This window comes from Hydra vulgaris, chromosome 14 (assembly GCF_038396675.1).
Source record: "Hydra vulgaris chromosome 14, alternate assembly HydraT2T_AEP".
In the NCBI taxonomy this organism is placed as follows: domain Eukaryota; kingdom Metazoa; phylum Cnidaria; class Hydrozoa; order Anthoathecata; family Hydridae; genus Hydra; species Hydra vulgaris.
Window position 1 is genome coordinate 42,528,719 of NC_088933.1, and position 22,329 is coordinate 42,551,047.

At 27.3% G+C, this 22,329-nt stretch overlaps 1 protein-coding gene across 9 annotated transcripts in view; it reads left to right on the top strand.

Moving 5' to 3' along the window:
* Positions 1-22,329, top strand: part of LOC136090522 (uncharacterized) — a 64,799-nt gene that overhangs the window by 37,969 nt on the left and 4,501 nt on the right. The gene's annotated exons all lie outside the window — the stretch shown is intronic.

The window sequence follows — 22,329 nt, forward strand, 5'->3', positions numbered from 1 at the left end:
AGACGATCTGATTGCGTTCGTACAGCAGAATTCCTCGCAAGTCTGCAGGAACAGGTGTTGAAGAACCCTGGCATTGGAACTCGGGCTTTGTCACGTGAAATGAATGTTGCATCCTTTACTATGAAGCTTGCACTCAATGAAGACCTTCGCTACTACTCATACAAGCGCCACAAAGGTCAGCTACTCACAGAAAAGGCCCGTGAAAAACGTTTGATAAACTCGAAGAAACTTCTAAACAAAGTGAAGAATCCTGTAGAACCACAAACAATCTGGTTTTTTTCCGATGAGAAAAACTTTTGCAAGGATCAAAAACACAACACGCAGAATAACAGGTGGCTTGCATGCAGTACAAAGGACATTCCTCGTGTAATGCAGACTAAATTTCCCCAAACTGTGATGGTTTTCGGATGTGTATCCTCTGAAGGTAATGTGATGGCTCCGCATTTTTTCCAAGAGGGCCTCAGGTTGACTTCAGATGGCTACGTGGAGTTGCTGAACACTGTAGTCAAGCCCTGGATAACAAGGGTAGCCAATTGTAGACCGTATGTATGGCAGCAGGATTTGGCCCCTTGCCATACCTCTGTGAAAAGTCAAAAATGGTTGTCTGAAAATTTCTACGACTTCACCAGTCCAAATGTTTGGCCTCCAAACTCCCCAGACCTTAACCCCATGGATTATTTTGTATCGGGCCCAGTTGAAAAAGACACCAATCGCACTTCCAGTAATACAAAAGCCCAGATAGTGGATAAAATTAAAACAGTTTTTGAGGCCCTTCCCAGGGAGACTGTATCATTAGCTTGTTCAAAATTCCAAAGCAGGATTGAAGCAGTGATTGATGCTAAAGGTGGTTATTTTGAGTGAATTTTGTTCATAGTATTGTAATTTACTATGCCTGTAATTTTTTTGTCAACTCATTAAATTTAATAGATACAAAGAAGATTTTCATTTTTCTTTCGAAACTGTCAAATTTATCCCGAACACCCTGTATAAAACGTCATTTGAGACAGGTATTTTTAAAACTGACATTAGTGATCACTTCCAAATATACATTAAAATAAATCTTTTAAATGTCACATCCAAAGGGGATTCTAAAATTATAACTCTAAAAAACGCAACCTATCAACAATTATTAAGAATAATCTTTCTAATAAACTAAAGCAAGAGACGTGGAATCAGGTTTTTAAATGTGATAATACAGATGAAGCTTTTAATATTTTTCTACAAATATTTCTTGATATATATTACAAAACCTGCCCATATGAATTAAAAATAATTAAAAAAAAACAATACTAAATCCTTGGATGAATAAAACTCTAATAAAATGTTCAAAAAATTAATAAAAACTTTACAATAAATTTTTGAAAGACAGAAGTGAAGATAATGAAAAGATATACAAAAAATATAAACGGTTTTACGAAAATCTTCTCATGAAAGCTAAAAAAAACTATTATAGTGAAGAACTTACAAAAAACAAATTCGATGTAAAAAAAACATGGGATGAAATTAATAATATAATGGGAAGAAACAAAATAACTACGGCTTTACTGCCTCAAAGAATAAATATCAATAAAACTGTTATTTATTGTCCTTTAAAAATCTCGAATGAGTTAAAAAAACACTTTACAAATAATGGCCCGAACCTTGCTAAAAAAATTATAACCACACCCAACTCATTTCAATTATATCTTAAATCGTTAAATGACGAAATACTTCACGATAGCGACTTTTCTCTTAAAGAATATGAAACAGCCTTTTCTTTTCTTAAAAAAAATAAATCACCTGGCTTTGATGACGTTTCTAGTAATATAGTTATTTTAAACAAAAATTACATTTCCAGACCTTTGATTCATATTATAAAACTTTCAATTAATGAAGGTATTTTCCCTAAAGCACTAAAGTTGGCAAAAGTATGCCCAATTTACAAAAACAATGATCAATCAGAAATCTCTAATTATAGACCTGTATCAGTACTTTCTGTATTTTCCAAAATATTTGAACGTGTAATCTATAATAGAATTTATAACCATTTTAATGAAAATAATTTATTTTACACAAAACAGTTTGGTTTTCGAAAAACCCATTCAACTGAACACGCAATGATTAAAATATTAGTAGACCAAATTACTAAAGGATTCGAAAACAATAACTTTACTCTAGGATTATTTATTGACCTATCAAAAGCATTTGATACGGTTGATCACCTCATTCTTTTAGAAAAAATTAAACACTATGGAGTAATAAATAAAATCTATGATTGGTTAAAAAGCTACCTCACTGAAAGAAAACAATATGTTATTAATAAGGTGAACTAAAAATTATGTGTGGAGTTCCGCAAGGGTCAATTCTTGGTCCCTTGCAAAGTATACTCTATTCCATAAAAATCACAACAGGAAAACCTTCCCTTAAAATTACCAAATTTAATTTTAGATGATAAACTAATCGAAAAAAATGAGTCAATAAAATTCTTAGGAATTCTTATTGATGAAAATTTATCATGGCTTCCTCACATAAATTATATCCAATCAAAAGTTAGTAAAACAATTGGTTTGATGTACCGTATTCGCCCATATGTAACATCAGAAAGTCTGAAACTAGTATATTTTGGCCTAATACATTGTTTTATTTACTATTCCAATATTACATGGGCTAGTACTCAACCAACAAAACTTCAAAAAATATTTTCTCTACAAAAACATGCATGCAGACTTATATATAAGAAAAAAAAATATGAACATGCAAAACCACTAATGAAAGACATGCAAATGATGAGTATATATGAAGTTAATATTTACCAACACTTAATTTTTATGTATAAATATAATAACAGCCTGATTCCAAAAACCTTTAATAATAAATTTACGAAAAATGTTAACAATAATTACTCTCTTAGAAGAAATCAATGGAATACTTATAAAGAATACTTATAAATCAAGTATTCTGAATATGGAATAGCATACCGTGGACCGAAACTATGGAACACATTTCAAAAAACTAAACATTTAAATACGGTAAAATCACTAAACTCCTTTAAGTTTCTAATAAAAAATGAAATTTTTAGACAATATAAATAATTTTTTAATTTTTCTAAATGAACATCGAATTCCATTATTCTTAGTTTTTTTCTATTTTTATTTTTTTGTTTGATTGTCTCTTATTTTTATCTTTAAAATAATTTGTCAGTATTTTAAATGACTATCGTTAAAATTATATTGATACTATTTACTTTCTTTCTTTAAATGTAAATATTTATGAAAGTTTTTTATCTTTTTATTATATTGGAACTGTACATAGTATTTTTAACAATCTTATTCTACTTTAAACTTGTAAAGCTCACATAGGGGCTCCTTGAAAAGATTGTGGTGACTTTAGTCATCCATATTTTCTTTGAGCCCCTGCCTGTTTTTTATAAATCAACTTTTTTTTTGTATGTAAATGTTTCTTTGTAACTATATTTTCTTATTATATAAACAGGAAATATATACTTAAAAAAAAAAAAAAAAAATATTTTTAAACGATAACTGGAAATAGACTCTCTTCACATGCTTCCAATATTCTATTATGTTCTTAAAGTTATTGTGTCGCAGATGGGCACAAGTATTGTAAGACTGTTAGTTTAGAGGTGCCTGATACAGCACATCTTTATTGGTAATTTAAACAGCAAAAAATTATGATTTAAAAAGCGAAAATTTATGATTTTTCAAAAGTCTATAAATTTATTACGGATTGTTGTAAACATTTTAAATTATTGACCACTAAAATCAACAAAACTAAACTTAAAAAACGAAAATTAGGCATCGTTTGTAGCTTTGTGTTACTTGTATTAATGACATTTTCTATGAATAACTTTTAAATTCATCAACTCATAAACCGCTAATTAATCAATTAGGTCTTTATCGCGACGACGGTTTAATAATAATGCATAAAAAATTAGAGCCACAACTCGATAAAATTTGAAAAGATATTATTAAAGTTTTAAAAATATTGGCTTCCAAATTGAAATAAACATAAATTTAAAAATATTGAATTTTCTTGATGTCACATTTAACCTCTAGGAAAGTTCCTATAAGCCCAACAAAAAGCCTAATGACGAATTATTGTATATTAATGTGAATTCGAATCATCCTCCTCAAATTCTAAAACAAATTTCAATTAACAATAGGCTAAAGCAAAACTCTTCTAATGAAAATATTTTTAACTCCTCTATGAAGATGCCCTTAAAAAAAGTGGCTATCAAAATTTCGAGCTAAAATTTGAACAGAAAATTGCAAAAAAGCGTAATAGAAATAAAAACATAATTTGGTTCAACCCCCCGTACAGAAAAATTGTCTCAACAAATATAGGTAAAATTTTTCTAAAATTAGTAGACAAACATTTTCCTCCCTCTAATAAATTACATAAGATTTTTAACAGAAATACCATTAAAGTAAGTTATAGTTGTACAAAAAATTTAGAAAGAATTATAAAAGGCCACAACTATGCGTTAATTAATAAAAATGAACATATAAAAGAAAAAAACTCTGATTATTGTAATTGTAAACAAAAAATAGATTGCCCTCTAAATGGAAAATGCCTTTCGAAAAATGAAATTTACAAGTGCATTGTTTCCTCACAAAATAACCCTTTTTATTATTATTATTATATATTTCGTCGTTAATAGTATTTACAATGACAATGTTCATGAATAAAAACAATATATGACCGGGGCAAAAAGAAGACTATAGTTGCCTTATCACTAAGCCCCGTAATAAATATACCGTAAATTACAATGCTAATAAAGACCGTAAAAGTTACATATGCTATATATATTATTTTTTTTATTAACGCTTAAGTTTACTTTACTTACTAAAAAGACCAACAATAAAGAAGAAAAAACAAACAAACAAAAATAAAGACAAAACAAAAAAAGTAAAATAAACAGAAACAAGACTAGAGACAAGATTATTTATCATATTTATGTATTTGAATAGACAATCTTAGTAATAAACAATTATTAATACTAAATTATTAATAATAGTACTCTCATTTTAAACGCTTCAGAAGAAATTTAATTCATTCTCGTTTAGTAAAAGATTTTGCTTAAGTTTAGTTTTAAATTGATTGAGCGAAGAAAGGGTTTTAAGATCATTATTTAAAAGTGTATTCCAGAGTTTAGGTCCTCGGTTTGTGATTGAGTATTTAGTGGCAGAATAGTAGGTTTTGGATTGAGTATAGTTATTATTTGAAAATCTTGTGCTGAATATATGATTTATTTTTTTAAATAAAGAGTTGAATAAATATGGTGTCATTTTTTTATCAAGTTTAAACATAAATATAAGAACATGATAGAGATTTAATTTATAAACATTTAGAATATTAAGTTTACTAAAAAGTATTTTTGAATGAGAGAAGCGATTTTCATTTGTAATAATCCTAATAGCGTGTTTTTGTTTACATAGAAGTTTACATAGCTTTGTAACATTGGTGCTGCACCAAGCAATGTTAGCATAGTTTAGGTAACAGTGTATAAATGAAAAGTATATGTATTTAAGACAAGATTGGTTTAAGAACTGTTTAGCTTTATACAATATACCAATATTTTTAGAAACCTTATTCTCAATAACACTAATATGTTCTCTTCATGTAACATTTTCATCGAGTATTACGCCCAAAAACTTTAACGATATTTCCCTTTTATTATATTTTTATCAATAAAAAGATTTGGAAGTTTAAGTGGAATATTTTCTTTTTTTATGAACACGATGGAATAATGTGTATTTAGTTTTAGTAATGTTTAAAGATAATTTATTGGCTTTAAACCATTGGGTTAGGTTATCAAGTTCTTTGTTAACTGTTAAAAATAAAATATTAATGTCTTCATGAGAATAAAACAAATTCGTATCATCGGCGAATAAAGTTGTGTTTCAAATATTAGAAAATTTATATAAGTCATTGACATAAATTAGAAACAAAAGGGGCCCTAGAATTGATCCCTGGGGAACACCGCATGTAATAATCATATTATCCGTTTTACCACCATCGTAAGAAATATATTGCTTCCTATAAGACAAGTAACTTTTAAACCAAGCCAAGTTAGAATTTTAGATGCCATAGAACTCGAGTTTGGACAAAAGAATTAAATGATCGACAGTATCAAAGGCTTTACTTAGATCTATGAAAACACCTAAAGTATATTTTTTTTTCATTGAAACTTTTAAATATATCGTGGACAAGATGTAAGATTGCGTGATCAGTAGAATGACCATATTTAAAACCAAATTGTTTGTTGTACAAAATATTAATTTGGATTAAAAAAGAATAGAGTCTATTATACATAATTCGTTCAAGAACTTTTAAAATACATGTAAGAACAGTGATCAGCCTATATTTAGTAACGTCACTAGGATCGCCTGATTTGAAAATAGGGACCACCCTAGCAATTTTTATTTTTTCTGGAAAACTCCCACGTTTAAAGATAAGTTGAAGATACACAAAAGCGGGATTGTAATCAGTTTTATTGAATTTATAATGATGTTACCACTTATATTGTCGACACCTATACTTTTTTTGGGCTTAATTGAAGAAACTGCGCAAAGTAATTCTTCTTCAGTTAGATTATCATTAGGCATAATATTAGCTTTATTAGAGACTAAGTATGCATCAAAGTTGATCTTAGAGGATTCAATTTTTGATGCTAAAGACGGACCAATATTAATAAAAAATTTATTAAGTGCTTCAGCCACTAATTCTTTTTCTATAACATAGTTGTCTTTGAATATAAGAATTTTCGGAAAATTTTTTCTCTCTGAATTATTTTTACCAATAACTTCGTTAATTATGCGCCAAGTACTTTGAGGATCATTTGAATGCTTTTTTAGTTGATCTGAATAGTAGTTTTTTTTTTATCTTTTTATAATTGACTCAAAGAGTCGTTTGTAGTTTTTATAATTGCTTTCATTACGTAGGGTTTTTTTTTTAAGAAATTTATTATATAATTTTTGTTTTATTATAGAAGATTTAAGGATACCCTTAGTTATCCAAGGATTTGATAACGTTTTTGATTTAAATTATTTAGAAATTTCAGGAAATGCTTTGTTATAATATTTATAATGTTCTGATATAAATATATCGTAGGCTTTATCAGCGTTTAGATTCAATAACAAGTCATCCCATTTAACTCTTGATTAAAAGGTCATGAAAATGGTTAACTGAAGAGTCGTTTATTATTCTTGTTTTTATTTTTTTATTTTTTTGGCAATCACTTTTATTATTTTTTTGAACAACGATGAATATGGGAAAATGATCAGAAATATCTGTTTTAAGTATTCCTCTTTTTATCTTTATATTTATGAAGTCATTGGTGATAATTTGATCTTTCGAAATTTCACTTTTGTTGGTTATGCGAGTAGGTTTGTTGATGACAGGAATGTAGCTATTTTCAAAAATGACGTTAAAAAATTGTTTAATGTTTTCATTTGAGTCATAATCCAAAATATTGAGGTTCAGGTCACCAACCATGTAAACAGTTTTTTTTAATATAATTATTTTTAATGACGTTTCTAATGTGGTTTTCAAACACTTTAATAGAACCTGAAGGTGGTCTGTATAAAGCATGGATTATTATATTTTTGGAGGTTTTATTAACGAGTTCAATGCACAATGACTCATAATCAATAGTGGTTGAACTTAAATCTGACTTAACTTTGTACAATAGTGAGTTTTTAATAAAAATACACAAACCCCCGCCTACCTTGCCCGAGGTTCTAATTTGTTGAATCACTTTATAATTTGGTAAATGAAAATTATAATTGTTCTCGATATTTTTATCATCACACCATGTCTCGCTGACACAAATGATTTGAAAATTCATATTAACTTTATACAAAAATTGTTTTAATGAATCAAAATTTTTTTGTAGACTTCTAATATTAACATGAAGAATAGAGAACGAGTCGTTCTCCATTCCTTTAATTATATTTTTTGAATTTACGTTATAATATAATGGGTTAATATTTTTTATTTAAATCGTTGTTAAAAAAAATAATATCCGGATCAGAATGTTTTTTTAAAAGTATTGACTTTTTAGTTAGTAATGAATTAAGTTCAAAGTTTTTTAAAGGAGGATCGTCAGCCATTTTAAATAAGAGTAATATTAAAATATAGAATATAGTTTTTAATAGCTGGGTTGCTTATTTTTAAATTCTTTAACAATAAGTTTGTCATAAATAATAATTGAATATTTACCATTCTTTTGGCGTAACTTCATTTCGTCCACTAATTTTTTTCTTATTTCATTTGTTTCAAAAGAGAAATCTTCATTGATGTACGTTCCGGAACCTTTAAGCTTATTAGCAGCATGCAACGCTTTAACTTTGTCCTTATAAACCCTAATAAACAATATAATGGCTTAACCAAGGGGAATGGAAAAAACGTTATGCCAACCACAAACAATCGTTTAAACACAAAAGAATATTCAAAAGAGACTATGCTGTCAAAATATATTTGGGATTTAAAAGAAAAAAAAAATTCAATTTACAATGGTCTATTCTAAAATCTGCCCCTGCCTATAATAACATTTCCAAAAAATGTATGCTATGTTTGCAAGAAAAATTTGAAATAATTACTCATTTAAATCAGGAAAATTTATTAAATAAAAAATCTAAATTAATTTCTAAATGTATGCACGAAAATAAATACCTCTTAAAAAATTATACAAACAAATGATCAAATTAAATTATCCCCATTCCAAAGAAATTTATTTAATAATTACTTTCTGTAACTTCCCGTTAACCAAAAAAATATAGTAATTCAAAAAAAATTTTATTTTTATTTTTAGTTATAACAATTTATAACTTCCTGTAAAATATTTTTTTCTATAAATTGAAGTTTTTTTGAGATTTAGTAACTCTTCCAGCAATGGTGAAACTTCAAGTAGTAGAAAAAAGTTAGATAAGTGTTTTTTACTAATTTATATATATATATATATATATATATATATATATATATATATATATATATATATATATATATATATATATATATATATATATATATATACTTTACGTTTGCAATTATTAATCGGAATATAACAACTTAAAAATATCAACTTTATAAATATAAGTTTTGTAATAGATGATCTTGAAGATCTAATCAAAAATTTCAATAGTTACGATTTCTTTATCAAAGTAAGAATTTCGGAAACATCGAGGAATACTCTTCTCCATCAAAGTTTTAATGCTTCTCTTTGTTTTTTTAAATTCCATAACTGGAACGATTTTTTTATTATTAATATAATATCAACTTGCAATAATATAATATCAACTTGTTCTTCGACAAGTTGAGTGAATTTAATTTTTTTTACCCGCTATCATGCACTGAAAGAAGTATAAACCAATAGTGTTGCATGTTGTAATCACTTTTACTCCTATTTACATTTGTTCAGAGTAAGTTTTTGTAATTTTATATGGCTATATATATTAAAAAAATTTTTATAAGTTAAAAGTTGAACTAAGTTTTTTTTTCTTAACATTTTACTTTTAAATACTTTTTCTTTAAGTTGTAAACTACTGTTATTACTACTATTTAAAATTTTTTTCATATTTTTTTTATTTTACATAAGAAAGAAGGGGGTGGGGGTAGGTATTATGCTGATGTAATTTTATAGGGGGTCTCTGAAAGTTTGACAAGTTGTTGAGAAGGGGGAGGGGAGAGGTAAAAATTGCCAAAAAATATTGACGTAATTAATGGACAGCCACATACTATTTTAATTAAAAGAAGGTCTTCTCTGAAAAAAAAAAAAAGTTGCGTCACAAAATCGAAAAACCCCTCTCCCTCGTAATAAATCGTCACAATATCGTCTACAGCTCCCCCGCCCCCTAAGCGTGACGTAATTTATGTACAACAATTACAATAAAAGAAAACAGAGTACTATAAGGCTTTCTTTACAAGCGTCATTTACACGCTATTTACATACATAAAATGAGTTTTTTAGGAGAAGTTTAGTCACAAAAAAAATATCGAAAATCAAATTTGAATATATTTAAAAAAATATATAAAAGTTTTAAATATATACGGTGTTCCGAAATGGTTGACCCCATTGTAAATACCCATATCTCGAAAAATACTTGATAGATCTTAATGAAACTATTTACTCTTTATGTTGAAGGTCATAAGTTTTATTGGTTAAATTTACAAAGAAAAGTACAAATATTTGTTGGTTCTATGACAGATATTCATAAATGTTTAATATGAGCGCCGCCTGTGACTCTGCAAACGTCGAGTCGGTATTCGTGCTCATGCCAAACTCGCTGTAGCATGTTTCCAACTGTGCAATGAGGATTTTCTTCGCAAGAAATGCAAAGATATTGTTTGATAACTTTGCTGCTCGTGTGAAATTTTCTTCTTCAAGTTTATCTTGCATTTTAGCACAAAATTCTTAACGTTTTTGCTTATCACATACCCTCAAGGTCTGAACGAGCTGCAGCTTGTAAGGTTTAAATTGCAATCATTTCCTCAGAATTCGCCAAATTGTTGTTTGTGGAATATGGTTTTCCACACTTGCTCTTCTAACACTCTTCCAAGGACTATGCAGGAAGGCTTCACGAGCCTGCTCCACTGTCTCTTCTGATGTCGATGACCGTCCTGGTTATTTAGGTATGCATAAACAGCCTTTTTCATAAAATATTTGGTGCCAAGTCCTAATTTGTTTTGTAGTTGGTGCCTTCATTGCAAAATGAATATAGAAGACACGCAAAAAGTTTGAGGTCATTCCAACAAAATTTGCCAAAATTATTGGGCTACGAAATGGGGTCAAACATTTTCGAACACCCTGTATTCTTTAAAAACGGATTTTTATAATTAGATTTAACAAAACATTTTTCTTTTGTTTATCATGAGGTTGCATAAGTATGCAATAATTTTTTGTAAAGCGGTTTTTAATTTTAAGTATTCTAAGTAGCATTTTTGCTTTTTTTGTTTACGTTCATAAAATACAATATATATATATATATATATATATATATATATATATATATATATATATATATATATATATATAAAGTTTGAAACGAATATGCATACTATTCCAGGCAACTGCTATTTTATTTTTTAAACACTAATGTACTTTCAACTCAAAGGTTTTATTTTTATTGCTGTGACAAAGCTGTTGGAATCAGATGATCTGTTGTTGTATGATCCATGCTGCATGATTTTAAACTATCAGTTATCTCAAATGTAAAGGATATCAAATTGATTTGCACTTTATTTGCTTGGCAAAATATAAAATGAAAAATTTTAGATTGATTTTATTATCTTGTTTATAAAACTGAAAAATTTGACAGCATTACTGTTTCATTACCAATTAATTCTGTCATATTCTGTATTGGCATGAATCCTCTATAGAATGCGACTGAAACACGGCCATTGCAGATCAAAATTTTCTGGCAGAAACACTAGACAATTTTACAAAAACCACAATAATTCAATATTATATATAAACATGGTATAAGAAAAAATTCTGAGTTTCAAAGCCAAACTTAATGGTTGTTTGTTCACTTTAGACATGTTCACTTAGGGAAATTGAAAAATTAAAAGCTAGTTAAAATTTAATTATATGAAAAATATTTAACTTTATGTGTTACATCCCATATGTTTAGATCAAAGATCGAAGTGCCTGATAAACTGAAACAAGTATACATAGCTCTGTTGCCTTTATTTTGTTAAAAATGTAAAGACTTACTTAATCTAAACATTTTCTGAATGGACAAAATAAGACATTATTTGATATTATTTTATCTTACTTTTGAAAAATTAATTTTTCTTTGAAATTAAAAAAACACATTTTTATTAATGTTGTGTTCACAATTGGTTTTCGCATGGTTTATACAAACTTGATATAAAGTGATGGAACACAGATACCATGGAATCATCAATGGTAAATAGATGAGGTTTGATAAGAGATAAGCTTGCAATGCTATTTTGTATAAAGTTAAAAATGAATATTCATATAATATTTTATTTGAATTTTTTGTATAAAAAGTAGGGGGAAGCGGACAGCTTTACTATCCCACCACGCAATTATTACGTTGTGGTTTTATACTAAAATGGGTTACCATCATCCTTTAAAAAAATAAGTGCTTTAAAAGGTTGCAAGCTAAGGTCGTTTATGAATTGATGAATTTAAATGGTAAAATCACAGATAACCAAAATAAATGTCTTGTTATCAAAAGAACACTGTGAGTAAATAAATCTTGTGTTTACCACAAAAACTGCATTTATATATTGTGTAATCACTAAAAAGTCATATAAATATTTTGTTAGTTAAATATATTATTAATGAACAGATATCTAATGTATCACGAAACACTAAATTTTATTTTTCTCAAAATAAGAAAAATGTCACATCTGTGGTTTTAACCGTGTGGATTATATATATATATATATATATGTATATATATATAAAATATATTACAATAAAGTATTTTGTATATATATATATATACATAAATATATATATATATATATATTTTTACATACAAGGTGCGGAAAAAGTTTCCGTACAAAAATATAAACTTTAAAAACCGCAAAAGTTCCTGCACAAGACGAGAAACAAATTACACTTTAATTTTAAAACAAAATAATACTAAAAAAATACAAAAAGAATACGAAGGAATACAAAAGAATACTAAAAACACACTATATATTGAAAGAAAACACCATATATATAGAAAATATTACTATATTACCATTTATATAGAAATATATTACTATAAAGAATTTTGTATATATATATATATATATATATATATATATATATATATATATATATATATATATATATATATATATATATATCTATATTCATATATTACTATAAATTATTTTGTATATATATTCATATATATATATATTTATATATATATATATATATATATATATATATATATATATATATATATATATATATATATATTTATAATGGAAAAAGATATGCTAAGCAAAAAAAACAATGATTGAATTTTTGAAATTTGAAAAATTTCTTTTAAATAAATATATAAATAATAAAAAAGCACTAAAGGCCTTTCACTATTTTCATCAGTAGTGCTATGTTTAATACTTTATCAAATTTTTTTATATTACTGTAGAAAGTTAGATAATAGAAAAATTAAATTGCTATATTGTAACTATGAGTTACCATTGTAACATTTTTTTAAAAAAGGAAGTCTCAATTAAATGTGTCATTTTTTTGTTTATGTAAATGGTTTTCATATGACAACAAATTTTTTTCACGTTTTAATTCAAGGAAAACAAAGAGTTGGAAAAAAGGTTCTATAGTTGTGTTGTGCAATCTCTGGCATTCAAATACATGATTGTCAAATTGGTCTGTAGAATTTCCTGTTCTGCAACTGGAAATATGACCATTAGTACGGTTTCTTAAATTATTTGTTTTTCCAGTGTAAGTAGATAAACCATTACATGATAAACACTTTAAATAATAAATAACATTTTTGCTATTACAAGTAATGCGACTTTTAATATTCCAAATAGTTCCATTAGACGTCTCAAACTTATCAACTTCTTGTAAATATATTTTACAACGAATATCTTTACATTTAAATAAACCCGTTTTTTTGATAGATGAAATAGAATGAAATTTTGAAGAAGTTAGTTGTCTAAGTAAATTTGGTGGTTGTTTGTAGGCTATTACTGGATGTATATTTGAAAAAACCTCCTTTACCCTTGCATTAGTAGATAGACTAAGTAAAAGGTTAGTTTCTGTTAAAATAGGCTGGCAGTTTAAATTGCTATAAAATGTAGTTACCAGAGGAAAAACTTCTTTGGATTTTTTTAAAGGTGCTGGTCCTTGTAATTTGGCATTATGAAATGCTTTTTCTATAATATTATCTGGGTAAAGACATTCTTTTAACCATAATTTTAGTTCCGTTAAACGTAGTTTTTCTGTAGCATAATCCGAGGTAAAAACAATTATTCTTTTAGCAAGATTATATGGTATATTCTTTTTTATGTGGAAAGGATGAAAACTATTGTAATTTAAATAGTCGTGGGTATTTGTTTCTTTGTAAAATATATCTGTTTTGATATGTTTATTGTTTTTAAGAATAACCAATACATCTAAAAAATTAATGACATTGTAGATATTTCCGTTTTTATTGTATTGTGTACCTAAATCAATCGTAAAATTAATTGAACTATGTAGTTTTTCTAAAGAACTTTTAAACTTGGCGATGTCTAGATTTTTTGGCCATATGTTAAAACCATCATCAACATATCTAAAATAAAACTGTTCAATATTTTTAACTTCTTCTTTTGAAAAGTACTTTGGTAAGATTTTCGGAAAAAGCAAAGTTTCTTCTAAAAATCCAATTGTAAGACATGCATAGTCTGGGGCAAAGTCTGTACCCATGGCTGTACCTGTAATCTGATGGTATACTTTGTCGTCAAAAATAAAGTTATTGTTTTCTAAAATGAAAGATGCCGATTCTAAGAGGAAATCGGAGGTGAATCGATCTGCTATTAAATCTTTCTGTTGTTCAATCCAGTATTGTAATGCTTTAAGACCTAGATTATGTGGAATACTTGTGTATAGATTGACAATGTCACATGTTAGTATAACACTGTCTGAATCAATATTTCTAGGGATTTTTCTTAAGAAATCCTAATCATCTTTTATATAAGTTTTTTGTTTTTTTACAATCGGAGATAATATTATATGAAGAAATTGGCTTAAGTGTGATGTTGGTGAGTCTATTCCAGCAATAATAGGTCGAGCTTTTAAATCTTTTGGAGGTTTCATTTCTATAAACGGAGAACTAGATTCTTGAACCTTTTTAATTATTTCATTGCATTTATGAATTTTTGGAATAACGTAAAAAGTACTAGATTTCCATTCAAAATTTGTAATGTAGTCTATTTCGTTTTGTGTTAGACATTTATGTTTAGCAATCATTTTTGAAAGATTTTTGAAAACTCTTTTATCTGAGTCAAATTTTGTTTTTTCATAAGTATTTAAAGAAGATAGATGATCTTGATTAACAAGTTTATCTTTATAGTATGTTGAGTCCATTACAATTAGAGTGTTACCTTTATCTGCTTTTTTGATAACAATGTCTTTCATTTCTTTAAGTTCTTTAAATGCTATCCTTTCCTGCAGTGAAATGTTATCAACTGATTGAAGTTTGACAGGATTCACTTGCTCAATTTTTGATATTATTTCATTAAGTTCAGATATATTTGTTTTAACATTATATTTAGATTTCTTTTTTATTATACTAATATCATTATTTTGCAGTTCGTAGAATTTTTATTTTAATCTAAGTTTTCTTGTAAATTGTCTAATATCAGAGTTAATATGTAAATAATTTCCTTTAGTTGTTGGGCAGATTTAGGTCCTTTTGATAGAATTTTTATTTGGGCAGTGATCAGGTATTTGGTGGATAAGTTGATGACCTTAGGTTGTATTTTTTCGGAACTGCATTTATCCAGTTTTTTGAAGACAGAATTTCTGATGTGTTGTTTTCATCAATAAAATCAATTGAGGAAAAACTCTTATGATGTTTTTTCTTTTCTTTTTCATCAAGACTTTTCAAATTTTTCGAGTTAATATTTAGTCGATCTTTCTGGAAAGCAGAGTTTGTAGAAAATGTTTTTTTTAACCATTTTCTATCAATTCGGCCTTTGTCTTCAAGTTTACATTCTTCATATCTGAGTAACAGTTTTTCTTTTAGAGCATCATTTTTTGTATTACTATTTATAAAGTTTGTCACTTCAGCATTTACGTTATTTAATGATGTTAAAAAATTATCTCTTCGTATTGATAGAATTTCATATTCTGATTTGAGGCGATGCAAATCAAATTTTTTAATAGCATTTTCTTCTTCAGATGAATTGAAATGAAAGTTATCGCTTCTGAACTTTCTTGGTATATTTTTCAATGTCATTTTTTGAATTATTTTGATACTGAAAATTATTTATTTTATAAAAAATTAAAGGAAACTTTACCGACAATAATTCATGAATTTAAACCTCTAATAAGAGAAGTCATTGAATCGACTCTTAAAGACTGCTTAACTAATTTTCAGTATCAAAATAATTCAAAAAATGACATTGAAAAAGAATACCAGAAATTTAAAGATCAACATCAAAGGTATTTTATTAAATCTCTTGAAAAACATGAATATCTTTATTACAAGCATTCCAGATGCACAAATCTTCTTAATATTTACCACGATTGTTTAAAACAAGAACCACTCTATATACAAAGAAAGTTCAGAAGCGATAACTTTCATTTCAATTCATCTGAAGAAGAAAATGCTATTAAAAAATTTGATTTGCATCGCCTCAAATCAGAATATGAAATTCTATCAATACGAAGAGATAATTTTTTAACATCATTAAATAACGTAAATGCTGAAGTGACAAACTTTATAAATAGTAATACAAAAAATGATGCTCTAAAAGAAAAACTGTTACTCAGATATGAAGAATGTAAACTTGAAGACAAAGGCCGAATTGATAGAAAATGGTTAAAAAAAACATTTTCTACAAACTCTGCTTTCCAGAAAGATCGACTAAATATTAACTCGAAAAATTTGAAAAGTCTTGATGAAAAAGAAAAGAAAAAACATCATAAGAGTTTTTCCTCAATTGATTTTATTGATGAAAACAACACATCAGAAATTCTGTCTTCAAAAAACTGGATAAATGCAGTTCCGAAAAAATACAACCTAAGGTCATCAACTTATCCACCAAATACCTGATCACTGCCCAAATAAAAATTCTATCAAAAGGACCTAAATCTGCCCAACAACTAAAGGAAATTATTTACATATTAACTCTGATATTAGACAATTTACAAGAAAACTTAGATTAAAATAAAAATTCTACGAACTGCAAAATAATGATATTAGTATAATAAAAAAGAAATCTAAATATAATGTTAAAACAAATATATCTGAACTTAATGAAATAATATCAAAAATTGAGCAAGTGAATCCTGTCAAACTTCAATCAGTTGATAACATTTCACTGCAGGAAAGGATAGCATTTAAAGAACTTAAAGAAATGAAAGACATTGTTATCAAAAAAGCAGATAAAGGTAACACTCTAATTGTAATGGACTCAACATACTATAAAGATAAACTTGTTAATCAAGATCATCTATCTTCTTTAAATACTTATGAAAAAACAAAATTTGACTCAGATAAAAGAGTTTTCAAAAATCTTTCAAAAATGATTGCTAAACATAAATGTCTAACACAAAACGAAATAGACTACATTACAAATTTTGAATGGAAATCTAGTACTTTTTACGTTATTCCAAAAATTCATAAATGCAATGAAATAATTAAAAAGGTTCAAGAATCTAGTTCTCCGTTTATAGAAATGAAACCTCCAAAAGATTTAAAAGCTCGACCTATTATTGCTGGAATAGACTCACCAACATCACACTTAAGCCAATTTCTTCATATAATATTATCTCCGATTGTAAAAAAACAAAAAACTTATATAAAAGATGATTAGGATTTCTTAAGAAAAATCCCTAGAAATATTGATTCAGACAGTGTTATACTAACATGTGACATTGTCAATCTATACACAAGTATTCCACATAATCTAGGTCTTAAAGCATTACAATACTGGATTGAACAACAGAAAGATTTAATAGCAGATCGATTCACCTCCGATTTCCTCTTAGAATCGGCATCTTTCATTTTAGAAAACAATAACTTTATTTTTGACGACAAAGTATACCATCAGATTACAGGTACAGCCATGGGTACAGACTTTGCCCCAGACTATGCATGTCTTACAATTGGATTTTTAGAAGAAACTTTGCTTTTTCCGAAAATCAGAACAGGAAATTCTACAGACCAATTTGACAATCATGTATTTGAATGCCAGAGATTGCACAACACAACTATAGAACCTTTTTTCCAACTCTTTGTTTTCCTTGAATTAAAACGTGAAAAAAATTTGTTGTCATATGAAAACCATTTACATAAACAAAAAAATGACACATTTAATTGAGACTTCCTTTTTTAAAAAAATGTTACAATGGTAACTCATAGTTACAATATAGCAATTTAATTTTTCTATTATCTAACTTTCTACAGTAATATAAAAAAATTTGATAAAGCATTAAACATAGCACTACTGATGAAAATAGTGAAAGGCCTTTAGTGCTTTTTTATTATTTATATATTTATTTAAAAGAAATAAATCCTTTTTCAAATTTCAAAAATTCAATTATTGTTTTTTTTTGCTTTGCACAAAAATATAAACTTTAAAAACCGCAAAAGTTCTTGCACAAGACTAGAAGCAAATTACACTTTAATTTTAAAACAAAATAATACTAAAAAAATACTAAAAGAATACGAAGGAATACAAAAGAATACTAAAAACACACTATATATTGAAAGAAAACACCATATAGATAATTTTTTTAAATTATACTTTTCTTCGGGAACTTTTTCCGCACCCTTTATATATATATATATATATATATATATATATATATATATATATATATATATATATATATATATATATATATATATATATATATATAATATATATATATATATATATATATATATATATATATATATATATATATATATATATATGTATATATATATATATGTATATATATATATATGTATATATATATATATATATATATATATATAACTATATATATATATATATATATATATATAACTTTTTCCGCACCCTTTATATATATATATATATATATATATATATATATATACATATATATATATATATATATATATATATACATATATATATATATATATATATATATATATATATATATATATATTTATATATATATATATATATATATATATATATATATTTATATATATATATACATACATACATATATATATATATATATATATATATATATATATATATATATATATATATATATATATATATATTTATATATATATATATATTTATATATATATATATTTATATATATATATACATATATATATATATATATATATATATTTTTATATATATATATACATATATTTATATATATATATACATATATATATATATATATATACATTTATATATATATATATATATATATATATATATATATATATATATATATATATATATATATATATATATATATATACAATCTTTGAAAACCATTTTCTTCTTAAAATATGGGTATAATTCAATAAATACAGCTGCGTATAAACTTTTTTTAAATATATATATACAGGGTTAGTCAAAAGTTTTGTCTCTCCTTAGTGGCACTTTTTTTGAAGTACGTTTTATCTCTTGTCAGCGTTGTAATTTATAGATAATTATTATCAGTATCTAACCTTGACCTTAATACTGTTGTTTACTGATGTTATTTTTAAAAATATGTTTTTGACATAAAAACTATTTAATTTAATATACGAAGATTTTGTTATAAAGCAGGAAGGTAAGAATATTTAATAAGGTGCTGTTATTAAATAAACGTAGTTATTTTATAATGAGCATGATTAATAGATAGTATTTTGTCTATATTATTATAAAATGAAAACACGGATTGTTAGGGTTTAGTTTAGTGTTCAAAATTTTAAAGGTGAAATTTTCATCATGTATGTCAAAAGTTTTGTCTCCCCCCACCCTAAAAATAAATTTCAATTACAAGCGAAGTATTCTGGAAAACTTATGTTTTGTATTATTATTTTAGATGGGAAAAATAGCTGGTGTCACAAATACAGCTCCTGCTTTAAGAAAAAGAATGGCGGAACTGCAGATAGCCGGCATGACGAAGACACAAATTGCCAAAGTGTTGGGGTGTCATCCACGAACAGTTCAGCGGTACTGGACCAAAATCACCATCATCAAAGTTTAACGACAAGTTTCGTTCTGGTCGTCCGAAGGCTTTGTCACCAGCGTCAAAAAAAATCATCACCGAAACTATAAAAAATAAGTGGGGTTCATCTCCAGGTGCTTGCGCAAGAAAGCTGAACATGTCGCATCGATATCGGGAAAAAAATAAAATCGTATCAGAGTCAACTGTACGAAGATTCGTTCGCGAACAATCGTGGGGTAAAATTGCTTATAAACAGCCAATAAAACCCCTTCTAACTGCAAAAAATAAAGACGATCGCTTAAAGCTGTGCCAGTGGTTAGACGAAAACGGGTATCTGGACAATAACCATTTGGGGCGTATCAAGAGGAGTCACATTCTTTGGACGGATGAGTCGCCCATCGAGCTTTTCCCGACTCCGAACCGACAAAATGTCCGCATTCGCACTGACGACAAAACTAAAATTATCCCGGCGCAGAAGCCAAAAAATGGACATAAAATTATGGTTGCAGGTGGAATATCAGGGTATGGTTTGACAAAATTAATAATTGTCCCAGAAAAAGTTACGATCAATGCTGATTATTACATAAATAATATTCTTCCAGTTTATAAAGAAGCTTGTGTAGGAAAACAAGCCGGTAATGATGCTGACTGTCGCCAACTTGTGTTTAGCCCTCAACATGTGTTATTTCAGCAAGATGGTGCTCCAGCACATTCTGCGAAGAAGACCCAGGAATTTTGTCGTAAAAATTTTGCCGCCTTTATCCCAAAAGGTCGGTGGCCAGGTAACAGCCCTGACATGACCTGTATCGTACACTTGTGGGCAAAACTTCAAGACAGTGTGCTGCTTGAACCACGGCCAAAAAATAGGGAAGAACTGGTACGCCGTGTTCAAAAGACTTGGAAATCGATGGATGGTGATTATCTGAAGGCTCTGGCGGAATCCCTGCCGAGTCACGTTGCGGCTGTTCGAGCTGCAAATGGAGGACATACTAAGTACTAAGCATGAATTATATTTTCATTTTATTGGTTTATGTATTGTTGTGTTTAATAAATATGTATTTCTTGCAAATCATTACTTGTTTTTGTATTAAAGTTGAAATTGTTAGACCAGTTGGGAGACTAAACTTTTGACTAACCCAGTATATTTTTTAATAATATATAACTATTTCGATATTACGCTGATCTATCGTGATCAGCGTCATCAGGTATAATAAATAAAATAGTTACAAAGAAATCGTTATAGTAAAAACAAACCGTTAAAAAGATAACACTAAAAAGCCAAAATATAATACAAAAATTTTTTCAAATAATTGACGTCAGCAGATTTTATTAAAAAATGACCGCCAGGTTTTAGTTGTCACGTTATCACCGTCATCCCGATTGAGAACCACATCACCATTTCTCAACTCCTGTCGAACCCTAGCTTTGCTTATTTCGAGTGACTCTCTGATTTTCCAAGTTCGATATTCTTGGGCTACAGATAATGTTTTGGGGTGCAACCAATCAAACTTACCATGGCATGTTTTGGAATGTTCAGTTGCATCCGAACTGGACCATTTTTCTTTTAAGCTGTTTTTCTGGTGTTCAATACATCTCGATATCACCTTCTTTTTAGTTTCACCAATGTATATCGAACCGCATGAACATTTTAGCTGGTATACGCCAGGGTTTGTGTTTAGTGGTAGTTTAGTTTTATTGTTGCAAAAAATATTTTTTAAATTGGGAGTTGATGTGAAAATAACCTTTATGTTTCGTTTTGAAATTCTTTACGAAGTTTTGAACCAACAATTGGTATCCAAGGTAGTTTTATAAAGGGTTGGGTATCTAATGGTTGACATGTGGTGTTTTTTGAACCGTTTTTTTAATAGTCTATAGTAATATTATTTAGAATGTTCTTGTCGTGGCCATTTTCAACAAATATGTCTATTAGAAAATCAATTTCTTTTTGAAGGTGTTTTTGAGAGCAAATTCTTTTTGCATGACATAAAAATCCTTTGAAAACGCCAATAATAATGTTAGGATTAATGTTCGAGTTAGGTTTAAGTTGAACATTTGTAATAGCTTCTTTTCGATTTATTTGAAATTCATAAGCTCCAGAGCCTGTGTTTGTAATATTAATATCTAGGAAATTGAGTTGTTTGAGGTCGTTTTCAAGTTCCAGTGTGTATTTCATGGCGGGATGTTGTTCATTAAAGATGTTCAGGAACATTTGTTGTTGTTTTATTGAAGCGAAGCGAGCGTGACAATCATCTACATATCTCTTGTAAGTTTTTGGTTCGGATGCATAAACAATTGCTATGTTAAGGGCCTTTCTTTCTATATTTTGTAAAAACGCTTCCGGCATTACAACCATTAAAGATAAACCTATAGCACCTGAATTAGGTATTACTCATGCAATAGATAAGAGATAATAGCAATGGATAATAGGTCCTAACGAAGTTCAAGTTTCATTTGATATAGTCAATTTATAT